At 36.4% G+C, this 20269-nt stretch overlaps 1 pseudogene; it reads left to right on the top strand.

Moving 5' to 3' along the window:
- Window positions 1–1321: 1321 nt before the first annotated feature.
- Window positions 1322–20066, top strand: LOC108703690 (annotated as a pseudogene).
- The last annotated feature ends 203 nt before the right edge of the window (window positions 20067–20269 follow it).

The following is a 20269-nucleotide window of genomic DNA, read 5'->3' as shown; positions in this document are numbered from 1 at the left end:
CAAGAACAAATGGAGGGGAGAGAGAGAGAGAAAATAACAAGAAAGGCTAGATAAAATGAGTCTGGTAGAAGGGAAAAGGAAAGGTAGAAGCACATATGACAAAATACAGTTTTACAGAACAGATTCAGTCTCTTCAGGATCTAAAAATACATATTTTTTACAGTTCTTAAACCTTTTGAGAAGCATCAATTAGATGGGCTTGCTAGTGGTAAAGCATCCAGTCTAAATTGCCATTCATTCAATATGTCTTAAAGAATATAAAAAAATGTATGCCTATATAACATACAAAGAACTGCATTCCCTAGAAGTCTGAGTAAAACAACATTTCTAGCTAAAAGCATGTTTTTTTAGGCAGGAGATACCTGATTTTTTTTAGAGCTTTACATGGTGCTTAACTGTGAATTCTAAAAGAAACAATTAACCTCCAAGGGGTTGTTTACCTTTAAATTAACTTTTAGTATGATGTCGAGAGTGAGACAATTTTAAATTGGTTTTCATTTTTTATTATTTATGATTTTAGAGTTATTTTTTTTTTTTCAGCAGCTCTCGAGTTTGCAATTCAGCAATCTGGTTGCTAGGGTCCTAATTACCCTAGCAACCATGTATTGATTTGAATAATAAACTGGACTATGAATAGGATAGGGAATGAATAAAAAATGTTTTAAAAAGTAGCAATAATAATACATTTGTAGCCTTACAGAGCATTTGCTTTTTGGATGGGATCAGTGTTACACAAAATGGTGTTCCAGTTCCACTTAATAATCAATGCCATTGGGGCAAAGTGTAGTAAAAGCTTAACTACATCAAGTTATATGGCAGCTTCCACCGGGTGAATAGACATGACGCATCATGTCCTATTTACCTGGTGACAAACTATTTTAAAATAAGTAAAAGATATTTTCCACTTGCAATATCTAGATTTTACTCCATACTTCATTTTATTTCTGGTATAATGGAGTGGCGACTTTAGCTTAGACTAAATAAAATGTGTTTGTGTTTTACCATTACAAACAAAAAAGCAGCAGTAAGATGCCACCTTTAGTAAAGCAAAGGATCAGATATCTGTATATGTACCATAGGGAAATTTTGGGTTTCACCAAAGGAGGAAAAATTCCTGAAGATGAGCTGTTATCACAAGTGTCCATTCTGATATCATGCTCTTTACAATGAAGCACATGGTTTTGGTTTAAGTGGAAATAAAATATAAATAAAAAAAAAATTTATGTATTTCCTTTTGTCAGCTTTGGATGTATTTTTTCATATGTTTATCTCCATATCTAATATGGTCATGCTTCTCTGTCTTCTTTCTTGCCCATTTACCATGTCTTTTGACCATTTTCCTGGTGGTGTTTTATTTTATTATCTTTCTCTTTTGCAGCCCTATGTGCTTGACCCTTCTTCAAAATGTCTGGATGCAAATGCACACCCTGGCCTTCCTAAAGAAACAACACGCTGGTGTCTAGTGATGGAGGTACCAGCAACCTCACTTCAAATTTATTGCTGCAATAAATTTAAAGCAAGGGTTTCACCCTGCCAGCATTACCTTGTGTGCCAGCGATTTTCCTCAACCCTTCTTCCCCAGTTTGCTTTTGCAACTTCTCCAGTAGGTTTCCATCTTTCCATTGTACCCTTTCTTTCTGGTGTCTTACTGATTTGTGTTTTGGTAGTTGCTGATGATGCGTAGAATTCATATTCTATTCATCATTGTTAATGGGTGTACAAACTCCCAAAGAAAATAAAAAAACTGAAATTGAAAATATATCTTCCATTTTGTCTAGGACAACTTCCATTGACTTCTACATGAAGCTTTTAGATACCAATGTTTTACATTCATGTTTTTTTTTTTAACAAGTGTTTGCATTTAATAAATAGCAAACATTTGAGTTTTGGAACATTGAAGTTTAGCAGTAAAAAAAATTGAATTGCAGTCATTGCCCCAGCAAAGGGTCACATAATAATCAAAGAGCAAATTTGCCAGTGAGTCTCAAGTCATTTGTACTGGAAAAAGTAAAAAAAAATGAATTGCAGTGAAAATTTCAACATTGATAAACCTATCAAGTCTATAGTGTGCTATGCCCACTTTTGACCAGTCCATATTGTGGCACATATTTTACAAAAAGTCCACATAGCTTTTTCTATCCTCAGCACCCAATCCTAATTCTGAGCCAGTCAGTGATATCCTTAATTTTTTACTATCTCTCTTCAACTCTGCCCCCTGGAACCTGAACTTCCCTCCCCACGAGCTCAGGTTTCTAATCCTCCAACGACCATGCCAGTTTTTCCCCATATAAGGGGTCCTGAGGGCAGATTCCCAGACTGTGGGTCAAGCCATTTTTGAGGCAATTTTGCGAATTTATTTGCCGGCGGCCCATCACTACTTCCTTCCACTTAATATGGTAAGTATAAATTAGAAACCAACCTTCCCTTCTTAAACTGAACAGGGCAGCCATCAAAATTTCGAGGCCCATTTTCTGGACTTCCCTACAAGTAAAAAAAAAACATTGGTGGCGTTGCCCCCCTACAAGTTTGAAAAAAACCCATCAGTGGCCAGACCCCCCCACACAGGAAAAAAAAAGACTATTGGTGTGAAGTGGAATTTACCTGTCTTCTAACTCAGCTCCTTTCTGATATTTCCAGATCCTTTCTTTTGGCGGCGGCGGCGGCTCAACTCCTACTTCGCCACTGGTTCCTACTTTGGCATGGCTTAGCTCCTACTTTGACACAACTCAGCTCCTACTTCGGCAGCTCAAGGTAGACTCGGCTAATTCAGGAAATGCAGCATGGCTGGGCCCCCTTAACATATAGAAGCCCCCAGGCCCAGATGATTGTCTCACCAGTGCATACCACAGAAACTTCTAAATAGGATAGGGACCTTTCCCATTGACTTATATACAACCTCGGTAGGTCTGAGATGCTGGATTTTCTGATTCAGACTTTTCCCATCCTCAGGGTATAATAAATCTCCAAAAATTTGTTTATTTTTCCACTAAAAATTTTGGCATTCGGACTTTAATAAAGAACCCCCTAAATGTCATTGCCCTAGCAAAGGGTCACATAACAATCAAAGAGCAAATTTGCCAGTGAGTCTCAAGTCATTTGTACTGGAAAAATATAAAGCTGTCCTTTAGTAAAAAGTTTGTAGACTGAGTGGACAGTTTATTTTTATTTTGCCCATGAATCTTTTACCTGATACCCAGGACTTGCACTTCTGTTTTCTGAAAACTGCACTGGTCCAGTTATATCTGTAGCAGTACCAAAAAGCCATCTTTTTTTGTTTTTTTCATTCTTCTTTTTACCTAGGCCAGTGCATGCAAGCTTTACGTTTTTTACTCACACGCACGTAATGAATGAAGAAGCAGAAGAGGATCAGTGTTTTTACACAAATATCCTGGGACAGGGTCTTTTTTTTAGCAAGCAGGAGCACGGGTCTGGGGTATCTGTTAAGTGTTTGTTAGCACCAGGGGTGCCTTACATTTTACACCTTCAGTAGATGTAACTTTCCTTCTCTTTCAGCTAATGTACATTATTGTATTTTTATAGCTTACATATTTGTTACTTCAGTCTTTGTGTACATTACAGAGAGCACCATGCCAGAAGCAATAAGGGCTATGACAAGGCATTGCTTCATAACTGCATTCCAAGTGCTGTACTACTGTACCTTTTTTTATTTTATTTTTTGAGACTGCCCTGTAAACAGAGAATTTCTGTCTGTTGGTACTGGGTGATAGACAAATGAAGTGCCATGCTTACTGTTTCTTAGATTCATAATGAATAAAGAATCAGCTACTGGATATTAATAAAAGCACTTGTTTTCTCTTCTGGACAAAAACAGTTTTAGCACACTCAATGCTACAGAACCTCTTATATTAATGTGGAATGTATTTTTTTTAAATTTGTATAGAATTCAAAACACTTCTACACACAATATTCACTTGAAGCATGCAAGCATTGCACTTTTTCAATCTTAGATTGAGCTAAATGCAAAGATTAAAAACATCTATATATTTTACCCCCTTTTCCCAACAAAATGCAAACTTCCAGCTTTCTTTCTTTTTCTGCAGTAAATACTACAAAATGTTTGAATAGGATGAAGTGTCATTGTCTTTACTGTAGTTGCACTCTGGAGGCTGGTACTTCTAGAATGATTCTGGTTTTGCATTGGACACGCGGACATGTGCTGACTTTCTTCCTGTGGTTAGTGTAATATAAATATAGTGCCTACCCTGCAGAGGAAACCCAGCTGACGACTGATTTCTTCACTTACCCATTCTAAGTTCTAGATGTTGTTGGCTTCAGCGTATCTGGCATTGTTTTGTATGTTTATTTACATTATTTTGGTGTCTAAAAGTGATTTAGCAAGGCTCTGCTATTTTCATAATTATTCTGATTTGCCAATGAAAGCATAAAGATCTTAGTCACATTTTGTTCATTCTCTATGTATCATTCAATGATGTTGTTTTAAATTATATATTATAAATATTGTTAACCAGCGCTGTAAGTGCCACCCTAGGCACTGGACCTATAGACAACCCTCAGTTACATCATGTCATGTGATGTAAAATCTGTGCATGTGATGTACACACTAATGACCAAGGCACCTCTCAAACACCATCCAGACTTATACAGGAAGGTCTGGCAGTCGCTGGGAAGATAATTGATTTTTTCACCCAAGGGTTGGCCCTCTAAGGGCAGAGAAAGTGCTTCATTTTCCGAAGTTGCCTCACAAGAAGAATTTGAGCGACTTTGGAAAGCAGTTCAGGGAGATTAGTTGCCTGAAGAAGGAGCAATTTGTCGCTGGGCGACTAATCTCCAGAAATAGCAGTGTGTCTCTGCCCTAAGCTTTTGCCCATGGCACAGGTTTTTAGATGCCTAAAGTTGTGTTTAGAATAATAGCAGTCCGACATCAATAACCTAATCAATCACTGTTTTTGTTAGAAATTATATTTCTACATGGCATATAATTTACTAGTATGTGAAGTAGAGTAATAGAAAACCAACAGACCCAAAAGTCTTGACATGCATGCTACTGATTCTGTGAAATGGAATCATTAATTGAGGCTTGTTCCAAATAATAGCAGTTTTCAAAATAATATCTTGTTCCAAATAATAGCAGTGTGGAGTTTAATTAGTGAGGTCATTCATTCTGTGAAAAAACAGGTGTCAATTAAAGCCCTTATTTAAAGAAGGAAGGCAACAAATGTTGTGCATGCTGGTTATAGTAAAATGGGTAGTTCCAGACATTGTTCAGAAGAACAGCGTACTTTGATTAAAAAGTTGATTGGAGAGGAGAAAACATATAAAGAAGTGCAGAAAATTATAGGCTTTCCACCTGAAAGACGTGGAAGAAAACTACCATTCAAATAGATAGAAGAATAGCCAAAATGGCAAAGATTCAGCCAATGATCAGCTCCAGGAAAATCAAAGAAGGTCTAAAGTTACCTGTGAGTAGCTAAATTATCAGCAAGAAGCTCCCACAAGAAGCTCCTACAAAGTGCCACCATGCTTCACTGTGAAGGATTTTATCATTCTAACGATTTTTATTTGATCGAACGATTTAAGCATTTGCACTAAATCCTTCGAATTCGATATTCGAATTTGAAGGATTTAACTTCGAGGGTCGAATTCGAGTGTTTATTAACACTCGATAAATCTGCCGCCTATAGTGTTTCAGAAAGGAAGAGGTGTGCTCATGGTTTGTTGTGCACCGTCTGATGTGTCTCGTCAGAAGAAAAGTGATACAGTAAATAGCATAAGAACAGTGAATAAATAATGACTAGAATGATACAGTGCATTTTAATAACTAATTATTAAATGTTTTTTATTAGTATTGCCCAGGAGGTGAACTTTTTGACTACATTATTGCAAAAGATTGTTTAACAGAGAATGAAGGCCGGGTGTTTTTCATCAGATTGTCTCTGCTGTTGTCTATTTTCACAGCCAAGGATACGCTCATACAGACCTAAAGCCTGTACGTAATATTAAAAGACTATTTACATCACTCATTTTGTTGGTGTTTGTGCTAAAAAAAAAAAAACTATATATCATTTGTATGTGAAATGGGTAGTTTTTCTCTACATTCTGGGTGCACTGTGTTGATGACTTTGGCAGCCAGGTTAGAATGCAGATATTTTTAAAAATACTAGTGTCTACATCACATCCTAAAAGTAAATTGTAAGATGAAAGTCTCCTTTTAATAAAGTGGTCTGTTATATTGAAAACTATATGAACTATAAAAATATGCATTCATAGTTGTTATCCCCTGCTTCCTTCTTATTGATGAGGATCAGAGCTTGAAGTTAATAGACTTTGAACTGTGTGCTAAGCCAAAGGTATTTTAATACTTTCAACCTAACTTACTATGTTACTGTTTATATTGTAAATCTTTTAAACATTCTATATGTAATGTTAATCGTTATGTTTTCCAAGTCAGTCACAGGTTCATCGTTTTTAAACGAGTTTTGGGGCGCATTCTCATGACTTGACCACCAGTCATACAAAGTGAAACATTTTGATTTGTTTTAAGATGGTTTACAGAATATTTATTTCAGGTAAACTGTGTATGGTGAATATTCCATGTTACTTGTTCTTTTCAAGCAATGTAAGTGCCTGTATAACTGTCACTTTGGCAGGTTATTGTTGTATTTGTTCTGATATGCACATTAATTCATGCCTATGATTAGTTTAATCATTGGGCTAGAATGAAAAATATTTTTAAGAAGGATACTTCACATTGAAGGAAACATCTGTGCTGAAATGTTCATTGACAATGCCCCTTACAGTGGAAACTGTCTTCCTAATTGCTGCACTAAAATGTATAATTAGTATCGTAGGCAATGTTTGGTTTATTTGTTGATGGATGATAATCTTTGTGTGTACCTATATGTATAGGGATACAGAAAAGGAGGAAGTGAATAATTTAAGAGAGGGATACTCAACCTTTTTTTACTCATGAGCCACATTCAATTGTAAAAGCTTGGGAGCAATACAAGAATGAAAACGTTCCTGGGGATGCCAAATAAGAACTTAATAACTGATTATTTGTAGTCCCTATGTGGACTGCCAGTCTAAAAGGGACTCTGTTTGGCAGCGTGTTTAAGTAAATCAATGTATCATCTTATACTCTGGCTGATTTAGGGTCTGACATTTTGTTCATCTAATCACGTTTCATTGTTTTCTACAATTGTTAATGTTGTCCATACAGATTTAAAGGTTAAATCATCTTTCTATCATATAATATGTAATGGTTCTTTTTTTTTTTTGATGGATAGGTTATATACTCTTGTGATGATTTCAAAGCTCTATCTAAGAAAAGATAAGAGATATAAGAAAGAAAAGAATTTGACTAGGAGAATATTAAGCTTTGCAGACCCTTAGATATAATGAAAAATAGTAACGCGCAAATCTGACAAAGGGGGATAGATAGTGGCGTTTGATAGAGGTTATTATGAGGTAGATATAATGGCACTGCTTAATGATGAGATGCAATATCTGTTTTGATGGTGATCCTACACAAGTATTTAAATTCAAGCTGAGGAGGGTAGTGGAATATGGTAAAGCTTTAAGAATTCTGAGTGTTAAAGAACTTTAGGATATATGGTGTGACAATCCGAAGATTCCGATTTTCCACACACACACTCCCCAAGATACATAAGAGGCTTGATAGTCCTAAAAGTAGACAAATTATTGCTGCTATGGGGTGCTAAGAAAATTGGGGAGTTTGTGGGTTAAAAACTTTAGCCTATAATTGTGAAACTGCCCTCATATGTCAAAGATAGTGGGAATATAATTAATAAATGCGGTGTGAGGAGATGACCTATTTGGGTGACCTTGGATGTCACTGCATTATATTCATCTATTGAACACCATTTAGGGCTGCAAGCCCCATGATTTTGGTTGGAAGATGCCAACCTGGAACTTCTACACTAGAAAACAGAATTAATTTATTTTGGAGTCTGTACAAGTCACAACTATTTTATGTTCAAAGGGGGTTTCTATCTCCATAGGTGTGGCACAGCAATGGGGGGCGTGGTTTGCACCCTCATGCCAAGCTTTTCATGGATTGGGTAGAGAGGAGATGGATCGACTCTGAGGGGATGTATCATCAAGTACTATTGATTTATTAACCATTTAATTGATTTTAAGAAGGAGTACAGAGCAGGTACAAGATTTTGTGACCTGTTGTAATAATGATGAATACAGTATCGAGTTTACATAGAAGACTGGAGGTAAGAGTCTAAAATTCTTCCACATACTGTTTTCAAATGAAAAGGACAAAGTGGCAACTGATGCATGTAGAAAACTTATTAGGAGGCATTCCCTGCCATTGAGAACTAGAGGTCACCCGAGCCCCTACTGGTTTGAGGCGAGTGTGTTCCACTTGGGATGCCTTCCAGAGGGAGACTATGGATCTATGGGACAGGCCGGTAGTGACGGGATATAGTGTACTAACTTTGAAAATAGCATGTGAATGTGTAGTGGGTTGTGCCCGGAGAGTTTTATTGGAACAGACAGGAAAATAGAAAACAGAGAGGCATAAGGTGTATTTTGTGACAGAGTATACCTGTGAAGCATCCGATATTGAAAAAATAATTATAAAACATTGGGATTTGATACTTTCAGACTACTCATGGAAGGTGAAAAGCCATGGTTCACATATAGGAAAAATATAGTGATTGCTAGTTATGTATCCCCAGCATGCTTCCAGAGACAAAAGCCATTGAATTGGTTAAGGTATCATGGAACATATAAATGTGGAGCAAGGATATGTACACATTTGGTTACATCAATGTATCCAGTTTGTTTGAGTATGGTCCCAGGCAAAAAATATGAATGTAGATCTTGTGAACTGTTGTACAAAGAATGTGGCTACCTGGCCACTTGTAAGTGTGGATGTCAGTACATGTCATGAACTATAAGGAGAATGGATAGAATTATACAACATATAGCCTGGATAGGGAGAAAAGATTTTCAGCGGCTATTGCAGAAGACATCTTGTACATAATGGCAATTAGAAATATGTCTCCTTACAAGGTGTATATGTCAAAAAAGAAAAAGGGAGTTGTAGAGAAGATACTTAATAAAGAGTGTTGTGGATGTTCACTTTAGAAAACGCAAACCCAGTAGGTCTTAATAAAATATTTTAATATATAAAATATTACATAGATTAGGAGAGGTACAGAATATGGGAGTATAGCTGTGTGAGATAAAATAATTGAGAATGGAATTATGTATTTTGAAAGATCTCAACTTTTTTTATTTTCTCCTCCCCCCCCACATGTTTCAACCAGCTTTGTAGGTATGGTAAAATAAAATGTAAGTGAGAGTTAAGTGGTAACATACCATTGGGGAATTCATTTACGTGATACCTATAAATATGTAAAATGTGAATATTATGTCATTAAGCACTGAGCCAATGCCGACCGCTTTTAATGTATTTATATAAAAGAAGAAAGCAAAGATTTTAACATGATCCTGGAGAAAACGTGTTAAAATTGGAGTCTCTATATTGAAAAGAGTACAAGTAACCGCTGCCAGAAGGTGGAACTAGTAAACACACATGGATGTCTGGGTTGAAAACTCAATACTCCCAAGGAGAAGTATTGATATTAAAAACTGTCCTGTGGTCTGAAGAATCAATATTTGAAATTTTCTTTGGAAATCATGGACCCCATCTATCTGGCCTGTTATCAGAGAACAGTTCAAAGCCAGTGTGACGGTGCATTACTGCACATGGCATGCATTGTTTCCTCTAAGCTGTGCCCTTGTGTGTGTGTGCATAAATTTTGAGATCCAAAATAGAAGAGGGGAATGGTGGTTAGCACAGCTTTTCCAAATGATATGTGTCCAATTCCTTAATAGTTGCTCTGTGCTGCAACTGCTGCAAAAGATCCAAGTATAGGAGAAGGAAGAGGAACTCCAGCAGTATTACTGCAAACAACTTTTTATTCCAGGCAGTGGTAAACACAACATGTTTCAGGTTCAATACCCTTTATCAAGTGAATCAATTGATAAAGGGTATTGAACCTGAAACATGTTGTGTTTACCACTGCCTGGAATAAAAAGTTGTTTGCAGTAATACTGCTGGAGTTCCTCTTCCTTCTCCTATACTTGGACATACATTTTGAGGCCAGCATACACAATAAATTGTAAAAGTGTGCACATGGTTCTAAAAACTGCACACAAAATTATTTTTTTGCACACATGGCCAGGAAGAAATTAGAGCAGGGGTGATCCATAGGTCTCAAGATACTGTCCACAAATTGCTTGTTTAAATCACCCGCCATGCTTTAGACATGTTAAGGTTACATAATAAATAGATGTTTAAAATTGACAATATACATTATCTCATAAATCAATATTTTCCATGGAACAGAATGCTAACAATGCTTTTATGGATGTAGATCATAATGGGAAATGATGACTAAAAGTAGACCTTGCATTAGTATTGGCACTCCTGGTGTATAGCGATATATGCCTTGCAGATGACTTCTTTCTCCTATATTGCTCTGCAGTAAAAGGAGAATGGGACATTTATCTTTTAAAACTACAGCAATCTCTTATTTTCCCATACAGTGTTTAAAAGTAGGTGGTAAAAAATTAAAATGAATATATATTTTTCAGAAAACCATAACGTGTCTCATTTTCAGCATTTCATATGTTGTCTTTGTTTGCAATTAAATTTGGGGTTTAAATGATTTGCAGATCATGACATTGTTTTATTTTTTTATTTACACTTTCCCAACTTTGGAAACTGGGTTGTGTTAGGCATTTACTGTATAACATTGTAGACATTTTACGTGTTTTTTTTTCCTTCTCAATTATATATATATTTTTCCATTCTTTTGGTGAAAATCTGTGTTCTCTTGCTCCCTCTACTGCCAAGAAGGAAAAGTGCAATACAACTGTTTCTGTGTGACTTGGGTTTATTTTATTCTGTGGTTTAGTTAAAGCTACAGGTGTACAAATATCTCTGCCTTCTTGTCTAGTCATGTGCTATGTTAGAATGTTGTCCTTTTGACTACTGTATATTTTAATCCATGTGGTACTTGGCTTCAGTCCTGAGTTGTATGAATGTTTTAATTCACACAGTGTTACACAGTATATACAAGGGCCATGAATATCCTCTAAATTATTTCCAGATAAATGGTGCTTAGTGATGTCATTGGTTATCGGAGGTTAGTGATGTAATTTCTGTCACATGACCCACTGAAAACTTGTGTATTATAATAAACAAAACACCCCCTGTTGCAAAACACAAGGATATTAGAAGTCACCTTGGATTTCCATGACCTGTATATGGTCATGGAACTTCTTGGTAACTTATAATATCCTTTATTTTTTACAGGAGGCGGTACTTTATTCACTTTATAAACAGCTCTTAGTGATGTTATAATCAGACCTCAGTGATGTCATTTTTGTCACATGACTCACTAAAACTTGTGTGATATAAAAAATAAAATTCCCCTTGTTAGAAAATGTGAGACTATTAGAAGTAACCTTGTACCATGACCTGCATAAAATATATGGTCATGGAACTCCTCAGTAACTTATATTTTACAACAGGGGGTACTTTATTTACTATATATTTTCTAAAAAATAGCAGTATCTGCATTCTTCTTTACAAACCCAAACATTCACTGTATAAACTGAAAAAATGTTTCAAGATTTTGCTTTCCTTTGAATTACTGAACTACTATTTACAGTAGTTGTATAAGCAGTGTTTCTGAGAACTGATGCACATCTGTGTTGCATGGAGTCCACCAATCTTTCTGGTTTTGATAATTTTAGCTGAACAGTCTATATTTTTCTGCGCTTCTTTATATGTTTTCCCCTCAATCAACTTTTTAATCAAAGTACACTGCTCTTCAGAACAGTGTCTGCAACGACCCATTTTACTCAGAGTGAAATGCGCTATAAGCAGCATGCACAACATTTGCTACCTTCCTTCCTTAATTTACACATTTTTTTTACAGAATGAATGACCTCACTAATTGTACCCCACACTGCTATTATTTGGAACTAGCCTTTAATGATTCAATTACACAGAATCTGCAGCATGCATGTCAAGGCTGTTGTGTCAGTTTGTTTTCTATTACTCCTATTATTATACCTAAAATATAATTTTACCAAAAATGGTGATTGATCAGGTTAGTGATGTCGGATTGCTGCTATTCTGAACACTACTGTACATTAACACATACATGCTATGTATAACTGCACTGGTGTAATTTAGTACCTGTGCTATAAAACTAGCCCTCAACTCTCAGCCTTAAGCAGTTACTTGCTAGCAGAGCTATTGTAGATAAAATGCTTGCAGTTATATCTAGCACAAATAACATTTATTCCCCTTCTTTCATAGCAAAGACATTTGCTGTATATGCCTGCTGTGTAGGAATTGGATACATTTAATCTCAATTGATTTTTTTTTTTTTTTTAAATTAAGAGCCCTGTTTTGACTTAATTTTTTTTCTCTCTCCTCTCTGGTTTAGCTTGGCTATGTTGATGAAGATTGTGTTACAAAACTCTCCATTTTCTATAAGTGTAGTAGAACTACAAGGCTTATTTCTGAGGTAAAATTACACCCTGCCTCTATACTCAAAATGGTATACTTCATATGATGTACGTCCTGTTTTAAGACAATTTGCAATTGGTCTATAATTTTTGTTTTGTTCATTTTTTTAAAAATTATTATTATTAAGCAACTTTCCAGTTTAGAATTCAACTCCGTTTTCCAAGTAACCCTAGCAACCAGACAGTGGTTTGAATAATTTATTTTTAACAGACCTTCTCCTATTCATATTAAGAAACATTAAAACTAAAGTCTGGTAGAATTAAGTTCTTTGGTTTTCTCAAGTCTGTGATCCTGATAGTATTTTTAAGCTGCACGCAGCCATTTATTTTTAAAGGCAATTAAAAATGTTACCTCTACGTTAACATGTAAACAATGGGGATGCATGATATTGCAACGAGCAGATAAAGCTAAACTGCTAATTGGGAATGTGTATGTATATTCTAAAACAGTGCTGTCCAACTTCTGTGGGACTGAGGACTGGAATTTTTTTTTGCCTACATGGTGGAGGGCCTATAATGAAAGCCATTGTTAGTTACTCCCTGATTTTAAACCAGTGCCGCCATTTCTGTTAACTTTTGCTAGTGCAATAGTGCTCACTGCACGATGCGGCCCCTGAAAGTTAGGAGTGGGAGGGCAGAATTGGGGCAGCAGCCCCTGAAACGCCCCTGTTTTAAACCACACCCATTTTAAATGACACCCATGTTACCACAAGACCATGTCCACATTAATGGTGGTAGCACACCAAAAAACCAAATGGTTGGTGCTCACTGCAGGGATATCACTCATATTAAGACATACCCATAAATCTATAAGCCTTATCCTCCCATGTGGATAACACAGCGCCTCCCCAGCACATGAATAAACAATTTAGGGGCCCCTAACAAAAATTTTCAAATGCTAACAAATCCCCAGAACATATACCAGGCACATGTTCCACAGGCAGAGCGGGGCACACACAGGCAGAGTATGGCACACACAGGGAGCATAGGGCAGGCAGAACAGAGCAGGAGATAGGAAAACCTATCAGGACCAATCTAAAATGTGACACAGTGATGCCCCTCCAGCAGTTTGTATGAGGTGAACAATGTGAGCAGTTTCAGTTTGGGTCTCAGGTGTGAACAGTACATGTCTTTGGGGTGTGAACAATAGAGGTGTTACAAGTGTGAACAAAACAGGCAATTACAGTATGAATTTGAGGTTAAAACAATGCAGGTGCCAGTTAATCTCTGTAATGATACCTTTTAAATTTTACACATGGTAAGCAGACACAACTGGCAGACTTTCATGTGGGTGGCCACACAAGGGAGGGTCTGCGGGCCGCCATTTGGACAGCCCTGTTCTAAAATATGGATAGCTGTTAATCTCTGAATAAAATAATTTATTTCTTTGATTCAATATAGAAACCTTGTGTTTACATTTTTGAACATAACTGATCATCAAGTTATGTTCAGCAAAAGCCTTCTTGATTCAGTTCATGCTGAACATTAACCATCATGTGTTGAAATAAAAAGTATTTGTTAATTTGTTTAATGGAATGCACTTGCTTCATTTATACAGTGAAATTGTGACCATATCACAGCCAGTTACCTACTGCTTCATTCAAAGAAGAGTCACGGGAAGCCATTTAGTTTAAAGCACCCACTAGCTGTCTCAGATCAACCGGTAACCAGCTTCAGAGAACTCAGGGTATGTCTTTTTTTTGTCTTTTTATCTGTGAGATAGATGTCCAATGTTATAGTTAATGTCAACCCAAGAAAATTACAATTACAAATAACTTTAAAAATGCACTAAACATTTTTAATGTATATTTGGCCATTTACCGTCAACCAAAATCAAATCTGCATTCAGAAATTACATTTTCGATCTTAATGCATACTTTGTAAGTATGAGACTCTGTTTTTGAAGGTTTCATCAGATTTGGGCTAACTTTTATTGTTTTTGGCAGCCAAAGAGCGAACTAGACTTTGAGGAAAACTATGGGGAAATTGCATATGTTTTCAGATGAACTCTATTCTGAAGAGTTTACATATTCCAGCTTCTTACCCACACTCCAAAGAGGTATATTCGCTCATAAAATCTGATGTTAAAACCTGCTTTTGGTAGTAGACCAAGATAGAGATGGTTTATACAAAGATTCTGTGTTTAATGCTGTTTAATAGTGGTCAATAAAGGACTGGAATACATGGCAAAATAGGTTTCTGCACCTTGGACTCCTACTCCCAGGAGGAAGCAAAATGAAAAGAAGGGTATACTCACCACCCCCAATAAAAGTACTCAAGCAAAAGGTAAGTAGTTGCTTGTAATTGTAATCAGCTTTGGCTTTTCCTTAAAGTATCTGTAACACCAACAAATGAGAAGTGTTCTAAAGGAATGACAACATCATTTACTGTTACCATGCACTAGTAAAACTGGTGTGTTGGCTTCAGAAACTCTACTATTGTTTATATAAACAAGCTGCTGTGTAGCCATGGGGGCAGCCATTCAAGCCCAGGATACATGGCAGATAACTGATAAAGTCTGAAGAATCCCATTGTATACGAAAGAGCTTATGTTATCTGCTGTGTATCCTGTGCCTTTTATCATTTTTTCAGCTTTAAATGGCTGCACATCACCTTGTTTATATAATATATAGTAGAGTTTTTGTTGCAAACACAGCAGTTGTACCAGTGCAGCAAAACAGTACATAGTACATAGTTATTGTTACGTTAATGTTTTAGTTTATGCATAATCAGCAGACAACATATTCTGTAAAATCAGTAAATCTGTTCAAAGCAATATTTTATAACATTTCTGGTGCAAACAAATTTGAGTAACTCTTACGTTTATGTCACACTTGTTTATGTTCAGGCTTGACAAAGGGGCGTGACCCCGAAACGTTGCTCACTTCCGCATTAAACGTGCAAGGGGTTCCTTGCTTGCAGCAGCCTGTGTGCCGTGGATTTCTTCTCTATTGATTCAATTGTGAGGTGGCCGAACCTCTACCACTGAGCACCAGACTTCGCATTTTACACTGGGTGTGCGAGAGCCAGCTTTTTGTTCTACACTTGTTTATGTCACACCTATTTGCAGATAGTCACAGCTATGGAATTTGCCTTTGACTATGCACACAGGCATCTCATCCTGAAGTTTAAGAGGAATATTTTTTAGCTAAAATTCTACCCAGTGTGTGGTAACGGTCTAATGCGATTGCAGAATTGCGGAATACCAGGGCTTCCATACTGCTGCTGTACATCCTTTTAAAGATACCGCTCTAAGGAAACAACAAATTGATTATAAACATTCTGAAATGTTAAGTTTGTCCTCATTCACATCTGACTTGTTTGCCAATCCAAGTACCCCATAGTAACAAAGACTTTATAGATGGATCTTTTCAGTGCTACCTGCTTAGACTAAACCTCATCTGAGCAACTGTAATTCTTGTGTGAGCTGTTTTACTAAAAAAATATGAATGAGTAGTTGGCATGTACCTTTAGTTTAGACTTCAAATGTGGTTTTAAACTTGATTGTGAGGTTCAATACTCTCTTGGATCAACTTATTTTTCTTTTGTATTGTTCCCTCCCCAGAGAAAAATCAGTCTGTTAAAGAAACACCAACTAAAAAGCTTATTAGTACTGGAGAGCTTGCAAAAGCCACTTGCACTGAAAGAAGGTGAGTTATGTTATTTGCACTACATATAACTGCAAGCATTATTTCATTTATATCTACAATAGCTTTTGCTGCTATCAAGTACCTGCTTAAGGCTGAGAGTTGAGGGCAAATTTAATCGCATGGGTGCTAAATTGCACTAGTGTAGTTATGCATAGCATGTCTTAATGTACAGTTGTGTTCAGAAAAATAGAAGTCCAACAACAATAACTTGATGAATCGCTGTTTTTGGTAGAAATTTTATTTATACATGCCAGATAATTGACTAGTACGTATAGTAGAAAAATAGAATCAGCAGAGTGCATGTCATCACTGTTGGTTTTCTGTGTAATTAATCCTTAATTGAGATTTGTTCCAAATAGCATTGTATAGTTTAATTAGTGAGGTCATTCATTTTGTGAAAAAGCAGGTGTCAATTATGGCCCGTATTTAAGGAAGGAAGGCAGCAAATGTTGTGCATGCTGGTTATAGAGCAATTCTCTCTGAAAATCTGAGCAAAATGGGTCGTTCCAGACATTTTTCAGAAGAACAGAGTACTTTGATTAAAAAGTTGATTGGAGAAGGGAAAACATATATAAAGAGGTGCAGAAAATGATAGGCTACTCTGCTAAAATGCTTTAAAATGGCAACCAAAACCTGAAAGATGTGGAAAAAAACTACCATTTGAATCGATAGAATAGCCTAAATGGCAAAGACTCACAATAATGAGCTCCAGGAAGATAAAAAAAGTGAGTACTGTTGCAGTTAGAAGACACCTATGTGAAACCAAGCAAAAAAAATGAAGCCCCCCGCAAATTGTTGAAAAAAAGACGTGCTGAAAAGGTTCTAACTTGCCAAAGAACACATTGACTGGTGAAAGCAAGATTGTTCTTTTTGGGTCTGTGTATCTGTTTTACGAGTGTGCAGTGTTCCCAATGCATGCAGAGCCGGGCCAGCCCTAGGTAACCTAGCTGGTGCACGAATAGTAATTCGCGCACATGCCTGAAAATAGGCGCCTAAATAGACACACTCGTATGTGCAAGCAGCCGGTCGGGCAGAGAGGACAAAGGGGACCAGACTAGGGGTAGGAGGGAGAGAAGGTATTTGCCTTCTCTGTTTGCGTGTATGGAAATAAAAGCTATTATGAGAATTTTGAGCTTTATTCACATTTTTAAAAACACTATTATTCTGAACACAACTGTATGTCTCACCATTTAAAAAGTATTGGGCACTTGCAAGCACCCAATGTTTTCGGTGGTGTATCAAGGGCAAAATAATTGTGTACTACAAGCTCAATAAAAGATGTGTATTTCTTTATACATACAGATGAAGCCACTTGGATTTGTGAGTTAAATGCGTCATGACTCAGAGTTAATTGAAGAAACTGCGTTATCTAAAGTCATCTTAACTCATTTAATGCATTTAACCTTCCCATTAGCATACCAAAGCACCATTGTGAACAATGGTGAATGCTTTAATTAGATGGGATGTTGTGTCACAGTTTTCTGTGTTAAATGAGATAAATGGGATATCTGTGTTTAGTTATTCTGTGTCAAACAGACCAACCAAAGTGGCTGCATCTGTAGTTGACTTTCTTTTGAAAGTATCAAAGTTATACATATTTGAAAATTCCACTAGATGGTGCTGCTTTATAACAATACTCGAGCATCTAACTGTTAAATCCACTCCAATTTATAATGGATTTTCCCCTACCCCTCTGTGTGTCTGTTTTCGCTAGATGCCGCTCTGTGGAATTGGATTTAAACCAAGCACATATTGATAGTGCTCAGAAGAAAAAGGCAGAAAGGTTTTTTTGGAAGCCTTGAAAGAGGCCTTGATAAAATGATCACAATGCTTACACCTAGCAAAAGGAAAGGCTATGCACAAGAAGGACCAAGAAAACTTCTGCTTGACATAATTTACAACTTGACATGATCCAAGTCTTTGCTATGCATTCTTGAACACACTTTTTTTCCACCATAAATATCTGAACCGAGAGAACTTACAAACCTTATAGGGAGGCGATTAAACCCCTAAAAGCAGCAATGTGACACTAAATATCTGACTGAAGTATTTCTTGTTCTCTAGGCACTATGCTAGCAGCATTTGCAAAGAATGAACTCATTTTTACACTCGTGCACTGTTCACACCTTTTGCAACCTAGAAAGCAGGAAACTATATTAGGTAGGTAATATAGTAATTATGGCCAGGGATTACATGCGGTAAAAGTATTCAGCGAAACCTATACTACTAGGTGTCTGTAACCTATGATCCTGTCAAACAGCTTTGCTTAAACACTCATAGAAAGAGTTTCCATGTTTGTGTCCAGATTCATTTGTTGCTTTTAGATTCCATCTTGGTACAGGGAACATCCAACTTCCTGTATTCCTCAACTCTTACAACACATGTGGCTCCCCAGTCATCCGCATCTTCTTTGAAGCACAATTCAGAATTTGCCTACTGCTCATTAAGTTAAGCCTTGGATGCTGTGTAGAAGGATTAGTTAATAGTGGAATATTTTTTTTGTATAATAATTACCCCCCAATGTCCATCCATTCAATGTTGAATAAAGGGCAAACCTACATTGTGTGTTGGTGTGTAAATCCGTATTTCTGCTTGTTCATGTTAATCATATCTAGCATCTATATTCGTTAACGGCTCATGCATACATAAAGGTTAATCATGCATAAGAAGGCAGGCCTTTTTATATTTATATGAAAGTGCCATTTTTTTATTTATTAGCTGCAAGCAGTCTGCTTTTATTGGAATGTTTGATTTGCAGAGGTGTATAAATGATTGGATATTCCATGTTTGCTTTTCAGGTCCATTATAATGTGACCACCACAAATGTTATAAATCCTGAGCAGTTGCTGAATCAAATTGTAAAGGTGCTTCCATCTAACAATGTGGACTATGTCCAGAAAGGGTAAGTAATGCGGGTGTAGCTCTTATAATACAATTTATCTTTATATTAGTTGCCAATGTTTTATCTCACATTTTAAAGCCTTTTTGAAGCACACATTCCAATCTTGTACACTGCCTAGAGTAAAATTCAACCATTATTGGTAGATTTCCTCATCGGTTATTTATTTATTTATTTTACACTAGTATACCAGATTTTTAATGGTTAGCAAGGTTATATCAGCATGATGTAAGCCAACAAATCAAAACCTTTAGCCCCATGTTGAGAAGAAATATACTGTTAGAGTAATTTCTCTGTCCTCTAACTTCTACTTAAATTTGTATTTATTGTTTGCCAAGTTATTAATGTGTAAACCTAAACTGGCCTCTCGGGTTTAATAACAGTAGTATTAATGGCCACTTGAGGGCACTGTTTTATAAATCTATGGATTAGATTTCAAATATAGGGGCTAAAATTCCATGTTCATGTGTTTTGTTTTTCTTTATTCATTTATTTGCTTGGATATTATTAAAATAATGCCATGCATTTTAGCCATATGTTGTAATCAATCAGGTCACAAACCTTATAATCACTTGGAGGTTTCATTCTCCCCTGGACCTCCAATTTATTGTAGTTTTATTGATTATAGTCCTTTCTTTTCTCTTAGGTATACTTTGAAGTGTAAAACCCAGTCAGACTTTGGAAAAGTGACAATGCAGTTTCAAGTAGAAATATGTCGGCCAAGCAAATCCAAAGTTGTTTGTATCTGAAGACATGCTAAAAGGTGATGCTTGGGTTTACAAGAGACTAGTTGAAGACATTCTATCCAGCTGCAAAGTGTAAATATGTACAGTTTCCTCTGAATTAAGTAGTGTAAATGACACTTCATCCTCGCTGTAGCTTGTTCTACATGCATTCAAGAACTCCACAGTATGTGAATTAATGTAAAATAATCCCATGTCTTTTAATGTCTGTAAGTCTTTTTTTTATTATTAATGTCTAAAGTTTGTCTAGAATAAACCCATTTCTCAATTAAATTAAAACTATTTACAATTCGTATTTACTTTCTTCTGTTGTGTTTTGTAAGTGGACAGAAAGCCTGCACGGAGAACTGTGTTGATTGTTGGATGGGTGATGATACATTTGCATAATTCTTTTGCTGTCTGAGGTT

The sequence above is a fragment of the Xenopus laevis genome, chromosome 1S (genome assembly GCF_017654675.1).
Source record: "Xenopus laevis strain J_2021 chromosome 1S, Xenopus_laevis_v10.1, whole genome shotgun sequence".
In the NCBI taxonomy this organism is placed as follows: domain Eukaryota; kingdom Metazoa; phylum Chordata; class Amphibia; order Anura; family Pipidae; genus Xenopus; species Xenopus laevis.
This window is presented reverse-complemented; position numbering and strand designations above follow the sequence as displayed.